Raw genomic sequence first — 13,466 nt, 5'->3', positions numbered from 1 at the left:
GTGGTTGGTGATCAATAGCCGTTATGGTCCTCCGTTGGTGAAAAACTGAAAATAAAAATATGACCGAAAAGAAAATCCCGCTTGGAGATATCCCAAATCTCCCCGGACATTCAGCTCTGCTCAGGCTAGGTTAGAAATCCTGATTGGGCGCCAGTTCGTGTGCCCCACGAACAAAAATTTAAATCCAAAATAAAATGCAACGGAGGAATGAAAATCAAATTAAAATAAATGACAGGGTAGTATTTTCAGATTTTAGGAAAAGGACAGCAAGAAAAAGAAAGCGATGGATGAATAAATACAAAATTCACTAAATACCGGGTTGATGACCATTTGTTTCAATTATATTTTAAATTATAAAATTTGGAAACTCAGTTGTATTGCATATCCAAAATAAACAATACCAAAGATAAAATAATAATAACTCACTTACAAACTGATACGGGTATGCGTATACAAATTATAAAATGATAATACTAGGTGTGCAACTAAGTTCCCGGGTTTCACACATAGATGCCGTTAGCGATAAATGTAGTCGACGTACATGTCTGAAATCGTATTTTTTTACTAGCTTGGACATCTAGTAACAATAACAAGTGGTAATATCAACAAGTACCGCAGCGTACAGATATTTTTTTTAACGAGAAAGATGTCGAGTTTTGTGCCAAATAAACGGCATTTGCGGGAAGTTTTACTTTTCTACTTCAACTTAAAAAAAAATGCAGCTGAAGCACGTCGTTTGCTTGAGGAGGCCTACGGCGAACACGCACCATCAAAAACTACCTGTGAAGAGTGGTTTAAACGCTTCAGGAGTGGTGATTTCGACATCGAGGACAAGGAGCGCTCCGGTAGACCAAAAACAATTGAGGACGCCGATCTGCAAGCGTTATTGGATGAAGATGACACGTAGACACAAGACGAACTTGCGGAGGCATTAAACGTGACTCGCCAAGGTATTTCCAAACGTTTACATGCCATGGGAAAAATTTTAAAGGAAGGAAAATGGGTGCCGCATGAGTTGGCTAAGAGACAGATGGAAAATCGAAAAACCACTTCCGAAATTTTGCTTTTGCGGTATGAAAGAAAGAGTTTCCGCCATCGGATTATTACTGGCGATGAGAAGTAGATATATTCCGAGAATTCAATACTTTGCGTTTGGTGGGATCAAAAAGGTATTCTGTACTACGAGCTGCTGAACCCGGGTGAAACTGTCAATGGGCATCGCTACCGACAGCAATTAATCAATTTGAACCATGCCTTGCTCGAGAAACGGCCAGAATGGAACACAAGACATGAACGAGTGATATTGCAACACGACAACGCACCGTGCCATCGCAGTAAAATTGTCCAGGACACCATCAAAACGCTGAAATGGGATCTGCTACCGCACCCGCCTTATTCCCCGGACCTCGCCCTTAGCGATTATCACTTGTTCCGTTCGATGGCGCATGGCTTGTCTGGGCTACAGTTAACTAATTACGAGGAAGTGCAAAATTAGTTAGATGAATGGTTTCAGTCCAAAGACGAGACCTTTCATCGTCGCGGTATCCATGTATTGCAAGAGAGATGGCAAAAATGTGTAGCTAGCGAAGGGAGATATCTTGAATAAACCATTTTTTGTATGTATCTTGAAATTTTCTATTTTTTATTGATCAAAAAAACCCGGAAACTTAGTTGCACACCTAGTATAAACAATAAATATCGTAAACGCAAAAGATAATTTAAGGCATGTAAATACTGATCTCACTCGCACGTGATATTCAAAAACTAATACTATAATCTTAAGATAATCTTTAAATATTTCGTACAATTAAACCACTGGTGAATGCTATACACTATCCACAAAATAATGCTAGCAAATAATACATTTAATAATAATAAATAAAATAATACTTCAACTACTTGGTAATTATTAAACAAAATGTATCATAAATACGCCAGTTGCGCAGAATTCCTGCCTCAACAACTTCGCTTGATATTATTTAATTTGTAATTATTTGTAAAAGAAAACCTCACTGATTACTAATGATTATTATCTCACATAATAGTCATCATCAAAAATAATTCACTCATTCATACTTAATTATTGGAAACCCAGTCGCATATAATTTGTTATAACAATGAATTAATAATTACTGCCTATAAATAATGATCAAAAATAACCAAATATTTATCACAATCAATATTTGGTAATGATAAAATAATACTGAATATTTTCACTTATTGTATTAGTATTTACTGGGCACAATAGTCACGCATTCCATCATATGCTTATGAAAAATATTAATACTCAAAGTTTGTTATCTCACTCACTCTCATGAGACGGACAAATGATCACCAACTCGGAAACCCGATTACACGCCAATGTATTAGCCAAAAAGAACTTACAGTTTACGTTATTAATCAACTCCCTTGATTGCACGTTAATACGGTAACTGTATTGTCCTTTATTAATTCTCCAAAATACTCAAACAATGCCAATGGATTGATATTATTCACCCAAAATACCCAATGGCGTCCAATTTATAATTATTTTAATGTAACAGGAGCACACACGCTACTCTTACAGAGACTATCCCACGTCTGAAAATGGCAGCACGTGAATCTCACGCCGGCACCTAGGCCGACGCCATTTTGTCGTATATCTCACTTTGACCAATAGAAATATATAACCGTCGCATGTTATTTCTTTACAGTACCACCAACATAATACATAACTTGGGCCGTATAATTTATCCAGTTCCCAATATACCCAATTGTATCTTTTATAATTAATTCCTAATATGATTTAACGTTAAATAAACAGATAATTTATTTATAAAATAGTAAATTTATTTATAATAAATAAATTTACGAATGCCAACTGTTGCGTTGACGCGCATGTGCCAACTAGCCAAAATAATCATAAGCATATAAATAAAATGCACAATTATTTCTCCCAACGCTGTAAAAATCGAAATGTATTCTCAAATTAATCAGTGAAATCTCCTAATTTAAATACAATTTATACCCAAGAAATCAATAAAGTATTATTAACGCCATCATAAAAACAAAATCTTATATACAAACAGAATAATTATAATAACAAAATATCGAATGAGACGTCTGAGCAGCGTGTGCTGCCCTCTGTTGTTCACCGACCTGATGCGAGAGTGCCGTGATATTTAAATATCGTAACAAGGTTCTCAATCGCCTCGTGTGCCTTGAATCTAGCTTATCGAGTTAAATAAGCACTTTGCTGCTGTCTCCTCAGGTGACCCACTACCTGCGTTCAATGAACTTATTCCTGAAAAACATATCGCCACTGAAGAAATGGATTTCAGCCTCCACGAAACAGATCGAAATTGTGTTGAAAGCGCTATTAAACGTATATCCACTAATTCAAGAGGACTTGATGACATACCTATATCAGTGTATAAAGCGTTACTAAATGTATTATTGCCATTTATTGTTGACATATTTAATTGTTCTATTAATAATGGTGTATTTCGTTCCTTGTGGAAATTTTCACTGTTAAAAGCTTTGCCAAAAGTGTGCCACCCTTCTTCTCTGTCTGACTTTCGACCAATATCTTTATTATGTGTTTTATCTAAAGTTTTAGAAAGAATTGTTTATAACCACATCACAAAACACCTGTCAAATAATAATTTGTTCGATGGTAGGCAGACAGGTTTTAGAGAAGGTATGGGGACACAGACAGCTGCTTTGAGGTTAGCCGATGATATTAGATTTGATATTGATGAAGGCGAAATCACCCTTGTGGTTTTCTACGACTTCACAAAAGCGTTTGACACCGTAGATCATTCGTTACTAATGTATAAGCTTATGGAGCTTAGTATTTCACTAGAATCTTTCAAATGGTTCCATTATTACCTTTGCAACCGTTTACAGTCTGTAACTGCTAGTAATGATATTAGATCAGAATGGATTCATACTAGCTCTGGTATGCCTGAAGGCAGCCTTCTTGGCCCTTTACTCTTCTCAATATTTGTCAATGATTTACCGAAATGCCTGCGTTACTGTATTCACTTGCTTTACACAGACGATCTTGTCATCTACTTACGATGCAAGCCATTAGATATAGCTGATGGTGTCCTCCGCATGAATGACAATATCCAACGTATCGAAGACTGGTCAATATTAAACAAGCTTAAGATAAACAAATCTAAAACAATGGCAATAATATACGGTAGTTCAATGAATCTATGTAGGCTTAATAATAATAATATTGCCACTCACAACATTCGGCTTAATTTTTTTAATGAACAAATCGATGTAGTTAACACCTTCAGGTACTTAAGTGTTGTTTTTGACAGCACACTCTCTTGGAACTTTCAGGTAGCTAGCATTAAAACACGTTCTGCACATGCCTTGTACAAAATTGGAATGCAGAATAGAAATCTAAGTATTCCGCTGAAATGTAAACCTATAGTTGCCCTAGTCTTACCAATTTTTGATTACTGTGCCTGCGGCTTAACAAACCTAACATTTGAACTTGAAAAATCTCTTCGAGTTTCCTTCAACAATTGTGTACGATTTGTACTTCGTATCAAGCGTCGGGAGCATATATCCCGTCATCGGCGGCATCTTGGCTGGCTACGACCAAATCCCCGTAGACTCCAACTTGTTGCCTGCGAATTCTATAAAGCTCTATGTCTAATGAGACCCGGCCTATTTGGTAGCCAATTAATACTTCGATCCAATATTGCATCTCGACGAAACCTCGCGCAAACGGATACACTTCAAGTTCCGTTCGCACGCACGACGACTTTTCAAAAGTCTTTTAGAATTACTGGTTGCAATGTTTGAAATGAACTTCCAACCGATGTTACCTCGTCAGCAACGTTAGACGAATTTCGTAATAGATGCTACCTACACTTAATGCAACTCAAAAAAATTCAATCTTAGCAGCAAATACCGTATACACAAATAATTATATATGAATACTCACTATAATTTATACACATATTGTATATACGATAATGACTTTATGACCTAACTATTACGATCTATATAATTCGACTAATCTGTGCAATCTGTATTGCTATTGGATAATTGTACGCTCTAGTGTAAAATGGAACGATTGTCTTGAAGTTAAAGTTTTGTAGTTGATATGTACTATGCTGATGTCTTTATATGGTTCTATATTTTGTGCTTAAAACTTACATTATTATTTTTTTTGGTCTTGATCACAAGGAGCGTTGCTCCATGATCGAATGATAAATAAATAAATAAAATAAATTAAATAGTATCCTCACAGTGGATCGTCTGAATGACGATCGGCATCCTTATTTTAGGCATTTTATGAATCGCTAACATGACTATTGCGCAAACTCTGTGTTTAGGCATCCGGCAACTGAGAACGATGAAGGGTATAGCCAATTTATCTATACTTATCCTCACGCTGGCGATACAGATACCTATATATCAACGAAACCACGTATGGTTACAAAGGCTATTTGTCGTATTTTTAAATTAAATAAATGAATACTCATCCTAACCTAAATGCGTATATTTAAATTAACGATACTATAGATTGTTAAATTAACATGTGAGTATTCTTAAATTAGGTATACGAATCGTTATTCTGACGATACGTCATTTGAGGATACATTGGATAGTCATTCTGACGATATTTTTCTTTCTGTGTACACCGAGTTTTTTTATATTAAAGTAGGCCGATGATTTCAATTCATTCGGAATTTTTAAAATCTTCTTTCCCAAAATAAAAATGATGTAATTATTAAAAAAAAATATATATATTAATCGTTTTATATCTTCAACAGGCCACTGTAGGTGTGGTAGTAAATTGGATGCACTTATTAGTAATAAACCAACAGCCAATTTGTCGAAATGACATGTACAATTACAAAAAGATCTGGAAAGTGTGGCAAAAAAAGGCTAAAAGGACCAAGAAGAGAAGCCACTGTCCAAGGTTGGCCTTGTCAGGGCGATATGTGCGTGTAGTTTTATTGTCACATTTTATTGCCAATAAAACTACACACACATATCGCGCTGACAAGGCCAACGAAGAAATGGAACATGGTGAATATGAGCCTCCGAATTTACCATCATCACCAGTCTTACGGGAGGCCAGATATCAATCTTGGAAAAATAATTTTCTACATTTCGATACAATTAAAGCGCTTCCGTTATCAAAACATACTGATGCTACGTTTGTGATCAGACATATAGGGCTCGATCCTTTTTATGTGCATTATTGGAGGCGACACTAATTAAATATTCATTGAAATTATGTTTTGAGAGAACACAGCTGTTTAAATATTGATACAACTGGTAAAATAATTAAGAAAATGAGAAAATATAAAGAAATTAAATCTTAATCTATATATCTATTACGGAGTTGTAAGTGTTATGTCCAATAAAAATTTTTTTTTATTAATTTATTTTATTTCATAAATAAATTTAAGAAACTCCTCTTTCACGAAAGCACGCGAAAATGCAGCGTAAGTTCTACCGTCATTTATGGATACAAAAGTAGCACGACGATTTTTGCAATAACGATGGACGAATAAATAAAAACTTGTCGTCATTTTCCACCAATAACAACAATTTAATTACTCCCATCAAACATCAATCAGAGTTTTTGAATAACCTTAGCACCATGGCTCAGGGTCTTATTTGTTGATCAAATTTTCAGATCTCGAGTTCTACGATCCGCGTAATACGGTTTTGTGGTTGTTGATCAGATTTATAAATTTCGAGCCCTACGTTCCGCGTGAACGGCGTCGATAGCCCGTAATCTTATTGCAAAAATCTGTCCTAGAGAAGGCAATAAGTAACCATCCATAATAAAAGGTACTAGGCCGATATTCATATCGTGTAGTGGTATTATTTTATAAGCAGCGGTTTATCTTACATTTAAATTCAGTTAAGTTATAAATTGATAAAAGTACTAGGCCGATTTTTTCATATCGTGTATCGGTATTATTTTGTTATTTCCAATTATTATAAAAATCATTCCAGCTCGATTGAATGGTGACACAATAATCAAGTGTAATTATTTTCCGATCTCGGGACGAGGTAATCTGCGCGTAAAAAGCCATAAGGCTGAATAAGTATTTCACATCTTTTATAAGTGAAATCATAATAAAAAGACAAAAGATCAATATCTTAGTTTAGTGTGTTCATTTCAAAATAGCACATAAGCCTTTATTTTATAACCCCAGCCGCGTCCATTTAAGCAAATCCATCCGGAGGAGGCTGAGTGAGCTGCAAAGTTCTGAAGGGATAAAAGCCTGCCGTGTTAGAAGAAAGAATCAGCTAAAGGTAAGTGAGAGACAATATTAATATCTTTGCTCTTCGTTGATCGATTAATAAATGCAACGTTACCATGCTCGAAGGCGTTTGGTTTCACTCTCTTCGAATAAATTCACATTAAATAATAAATATAGGAAGTGAAAACCTTCCTCGTATTCTTTATTGTTGTCCGCAACCTCCAATTCGCTCGTTAAATTTTTCTATCGCTACCAAAGGTAGAAATCCCGGATAATTAAATTAAATCAAAGCGGTGGACATAACATAAGAACGAATGAGGGCCAAATTCCTGTTATCCAAATAATTAGTCAGAGTCAGAATGCGAATTCACTCCACTTTTGGCTTATAAAATGGGTCCGATCAGGAGCTCCTTTTCTCAAAGAAGTGGTGATAGATGGAGGCAGAGCCGTTTTAACACTTGCTGTCAGAGCCTTCACTAATCAAGCAACCGTAAATGAATATGCGAATGCTTTTTATGATTTTAATCTCTTACTATGCTACATAAGAATGGACAATGCTCATTTCCTAAATACTTTTGTAAAATTGTTAAAAAACATCTCTTCAAAAGTTGGCGTTTTTTATAAAGCTTCGATAGGCCAACTTATCATTTTTCATTGTAACGGGGTAAAATTTAACTTATCATCAAGGAAAATCGTGATTTTCCACGGCTAGTCAGATACCCAAGTCGTAATCCCAAATAAGAACCCGTTAGAGTTTTTCGACTTGTTGCCGGGTGCGCTAATTGAAGAAGCTCGGTCTTCTGACCCAAAATTAATTAAATGGCGAGGCCATTTTCCGGAAGCTGCCGAAAATGGCCGAGCTAAAAATATATGACCACAGGACAGTTACAAAATCGAAGAGAGTCGGTCGAGCCGACAAGCTGAACGGACATTCATCTGCCGTGAGCCTGATCCATGAGGCCGGAAGCCCAGTGAAGACCAAGGAATCACAGATAGGCGCCAAGGGTAACATTCGGTGAATAAGTGCAAAGTTTAGTGTTAACATCGTAGTGCTGTGCGTAAATTAATTTTCGGCAAGTCAACCAGAATTAATAAACTAATTAATATCGAGTATAAAACCATCAAAAGTATTAATAAACCAGCGTCTCCAATAGAATAAATTCTCGGTGGGAAAGCCAAAATTTATTGTAAAGAAATAAAGTAAAAATTACCCACGTGCTTGGTCGAATAATTCTCGGCAGCGAGGCCAGAAATTATGATAGTTTTTAAGTCAATGCTATATGATAAATTAATCAGTATTATTTAGTGATAAAATTCACAAGACTGAAAAGTGCTGTGAAAATAGTGATGAAGATTAAGATTGTATTTAATTAAATTTCAGTAATAAATTGATGTCAGTAAATTTATAAATTGTTAAAAGAAATTGAAATTTAACGAGAAGAAAATAATACACGAAACGGAGAGAGATAGCAATAAACGCGGGAAATAGAGAGAGATAGCGTCGGTCGCTGGCGTCAGTAATTTCCATTAATTTCATTACTCAAAAACTAATATTGGAAAATTGTGTAAAATAAAGTCGTGTCGTGTTGAAAAATGCATTATTATAATTTAAAAGGTAAAATTTATAGACATTATAGATACATTTTGAAATAGTAAAAATTGAAATAAATTGTGTGTGTGTGCGAGTTAAGCCCAGTGGACAGTAAATTAAAACAGTGTGTGTGTGTGTGTGTGTGTGTGTGTGTGTGTGTGTGTGTGTGTGTGTGTGTGTGTGTGTGTGTGTGTGTGTGTGTGTGTGTGTGTGTGTGTGTGTGTGTGTGTGTGTGTGTGTGTGTGTGTGTGTGTGTGTGTGTGTGTGTGTGTGTGTGTGTGTAAGAGAGATAAAATAATTCCAGGGGAATTAAAATTTGAATTAAGATCCAGCGGATCTGGCAAGTTGCCGTTATTTTAATTAATAATTATATAAGTCCAGGAGATTCAGAATTTGTTAATAAAATCCAGGGGGCTAAATTATTTTTCGGTAATAAAGTCCAGAGGACAATTTCACTAAGGATCCAGGGGATCAGGCCGGTGGCCAAATTTATTGTAAGTCCAGGGGACTAATTAGTTTTCTTTTAAATGATTTATTGTAATAAAAGTCCAGTAGACTAGTTAGGTTGTAAGAGTATATAGTCCGGCAGATAACATTTGTTTTAATAAATTATAAGGGAAGTTAAGCCCCGGTGGGTGTAATTGTTACGTGATAAAAAAAAATTGATAATTATATTAATTAAAATATTGTGTATAATTAAATTTAATTCCTCATCCTCCCTCACTCTTATAAAACTTGACGAAACTGATTTCAAAATTACATCTCCGATTCTGGAAGGCAGAGTCTTCTCTTCCAGTGGCGCTCTTATTAAGATCAATTAATAAAGGGCCAAAACTTAGAAGGTTGAAAAATACCCTGTTACATTACACTCGAGACAGAGCGAAAAAAATCATGAGGGCATTACTGTTAGTTTCACAATGTGAAACTGATGGTAACTTGCATAATGGATCGGCAATTGAAGTAGAAGAAGCCAACAAATATTTGAAATCATTAATCACTGATGAGGATGTAAGCAATGTTTTTTACATATATAATTATTGTTCTTTTTGGTAGTCTTATTTTAAATTTTTTGTATTTGAGAGTCAGTATGAAAGTTCCAATTATTATTATTTTCTATATTATTACCATTGGGGGATAAGAATGGTGAAATATTTATTATTCATTGGTACTATTAAGATAATAAAACCTACAAATTCTAGACCTCACTCTCAGTTGATTTCCAGCAAAGAAAATAAAAAATAAAAATTGTAAAATTCTCTATCTTTACTCTATCAGCTGAATATGGACTTTTGAAAAAAAAAAAAAAAGTAATAATAAATAATAGTTATGTGACTTTGTAAGATCCTTGGAAAATAATTTATTTTTGTATGTTGTTTTTTTTCTGATAGTACAATTTTAGTGAAATTACGAAATATTCTGTTTAGAAGCTTCTTAAATTCCTAGAAAATATTAAATATTTCTAAATCCGTTAATGTATTACGACAAGGTTAAAAATTAAAATTTTCTCTTTGAAGTATTCAGTTTTGTTTTAAAGCGATAATTTTCTTGTTCCAGCACTGAGGAGACCTAATTCAATTTTTCTTTTTGCTCGAATACTGATTGCGATAAAAGTTTCAAACTTTTAAAATTTAAAAAACTGAGTAACACACATAAAGCCTTAAAATTTCATTGAAATTTCTTTCCGAAACCGTTTTACCATCCGTATCTCCCTATGGTTTTCAGTAATTCTAAATAGATGTATATCATTTAAATTATTAATCTATTTTTCAGCAACAAAAAGAAGCCTTCAACTGCGAATCAGATATGAAAGAAAGAGATTCAGAATCAGAAGAAAGTGTGAACACTGATTCAGACACTAATGATAATTATAACAAAAATCAAAAAAATTTAAAGAAACCATTAAGTGGTCTGAACGGGGTCGAGAAATTAATGAAACTGTCACATTGATTGGAAAAGTTCAAATAGATGACCGTGAAAATGCTCATTATATGCCAACGTTTGCCCAAAAACTTTTCAATGATTTGTGTGACCTACCTCTACGGTCCTGCGTGATCAGAGACAACTTTCGGTTCGGACGGATCCCGGCTTTAAGCACCTGCGTTAAAAGTGAATTTAATAAAACAAAGAATTTATTTTTAAAAAATGAAGTCCTACCAATCAGAGTTAATGAATACATATGAAAATACGTCAACTATGTCAACGAAAGACTCAAAATCATAAATTTAATACTTCAAACAAAAGAAGTTTAAATAATATAAGTACTTCATTAGATTTGGACGACGTAACACAATGCCCTGCTTGCATCAGAGGAGATAACCCAACTGGTAGCCACCGATGTTTTATTTGTCACACACCGGCTCACAATTTGGATGAGTGTGCCAGTCCATTGGATCTCGAAGAAGAATTAGGGCAAAATAAAATTTGTTTCAAGTGTAAGAAACAAGATAACATTTCGATTATTTTTGCATCTCGACATAAAGAAAACTGGAGAAATGAAACAGAGGGTACTTCCTCGGTTGTAAGAAACAAAATTACATAGGTGGAAGATAACCTTGCAAATAAAACAGAAGTTAAAAGTAAAAGAAAGCTAAGTATTACGGAGAAAAACCTCATTTAATTAAAGAGTAACTTCAACTTCATGGAAAACGAAGGAAAATTGTAATCCTGAAAAATGGAAACAATGATAGTTTGCATCCTGTTACAATTAATAGCCAAAAGTGAACGCAATTCTAACGTGCGCTTTCAACAGTGTTTATCAGATAATCGCAGCAGCTGTTTGTGATTGGTCGAATTTTCGTTTTAAGGTAAGAAAAAAAAAATTCAGATATTCGATAATTTTTCAACTCTCTTGAATTTCGTTCATGTCTAATAATTAATCTACATTGTCCTCAATGTCAAAATTACTCCATTGAGTACGTTTTGAGATTCGATATCCTACAATACCAAATTCAGTTAATATCCCTAATGAAGCGAAATAATTTAAAATAATTCGAAACAATTTGAAATGATTTAGAACGATTCGAATTAACTAATATATAGACATACACTTAGCGTGGATTACATCATTTTCCTTAATCAGGGTTTGTAGCGTACAAATAATAAATGGGCTGAACTGATACAACGCATTAATTAGTACGTAAATAATTAAGATTATTTTTTCCTTGAACAGGTAAAAAATGATGGCGGATCAAATCAAATGCTTAAATAAGTAGTAGATATTTTTAAAGAACAGGCATCGTTTGCAGTTGCATACGAAGCACGAGCCAGATTCCATTTATGTTATGCTGCGAATCAAGTGTAATGCAATTAGTTCTAAGGATGTTTGAGAAAACACCAAGTTGTACTATAGCGATAACATGTAGTCAATGTTCTATAAAAGAAGAAAAAAATATAATTGCCCCAATTGCTTACATAAGCGATATCATAGATGACCAACTTGACATCAAAAAATTGACTGATTTGTGTATGGTGACAAGATCAGAGCACTGCAAAGGAAAACGGTTAACATCAATTTCAAAACTAGGTACGATCATTATCTAACATCTCGGAATTGGAAATAAAAGAATATTTTTTTTTAATACTATAATTATTATTTGACAGGAGACATAATGATTCTTGGAATTTTTAATGCTAGAGAAGAGTGCTAAATGAATGTCTATAATTTGCCAATGGATTTCACAAACCCACTGATTGCAGATGAGAAACATAGAATAGTAGGAGCAGTTGCTTATGAAACTCCGGGAATTTAAAGAAGATCGACAACAGACAACAGTGGTGGCCATTTTGTAGCACTGTGCTTAAGAGGTACGGAATGGTACGAATATGACGACCTAAAAGAGTCAGGCAAACTAACAAAGAGCAAAACTAATATTAATTTACAAGTGTTAGTATACGTAAAAATTTTAATCAACCCGGAAAAAACGAATTGTATATAGTCATAGATAGATCATATATGATCATATATGGACCATATATAAGACATATATGACGATACATGGGAAAATATAGTTTTCAATTGTTTTGTATATGAATATATACAACTATTTACACGTATTTATAGTAATCTATGGTCATTGGGCTGTTTCAAATTAGAGACTATTTTTTTTTCGTTTTCGATGAACATTGAGAAATTAAAAGGGTATCTTAAAATATAGTGACAGTTAAAATTTGAGCTCTTAATATTGATATTTAGAGGTGGCTATTGATAATTTTCGATTTTTCATTTAGTAACATGGTAAAAAATACATAACTTCCAAAAAAATCAAGATAGAAAAAAACTCATATTGAACATTTTGTAGCAAATTTAATGTCTTATAAAAAAATCTTTTATGATATTTTCATAAATTCAACTATTCACAAGATATTCGACGGCAAAGTTTGATGAAATTCGAAGAACTTGTTTTTGCTCGTTCTGAATTTTATACTATGTCAACTAATGAGAATTCAGAAATTCTAAATGTCGTTTTTTGTAGGAAATTAAATGTTCTACAAAAAAAGTCTTTTATCATTTTTTGATAACTCCATCTGCTCAAAAGTGACTGGAGCTTGAAGTCAAGTTAGAGTGAATTTCGAGATCTTTTCACTTTTCTGGTAAAACTATCATAAAATCTCTGTAAAATATTAACTTAAACTTAATTACG

This window comes from Microplitis demolitor, chromosome 4 (assembly GCF_026212275.2).
Source record: "Microplitis demolitor isolate Queensland-Clemson2020A chromosome 4, iyMicDemo2.1a, whole genome shotgun sequence".
Classification (NCBI taxonomy): domain Eukaryota; kingdom Metazoa; phylum Arthropoda; class Insecta; order Hymenoptera; family Braconidae; genus Microplitis; species Microplitis demolitor.
The sequence above is the reverse complement of the archived record's forward strand: the minus strand, read 5'-3'. Positions refer to the sequence as shown.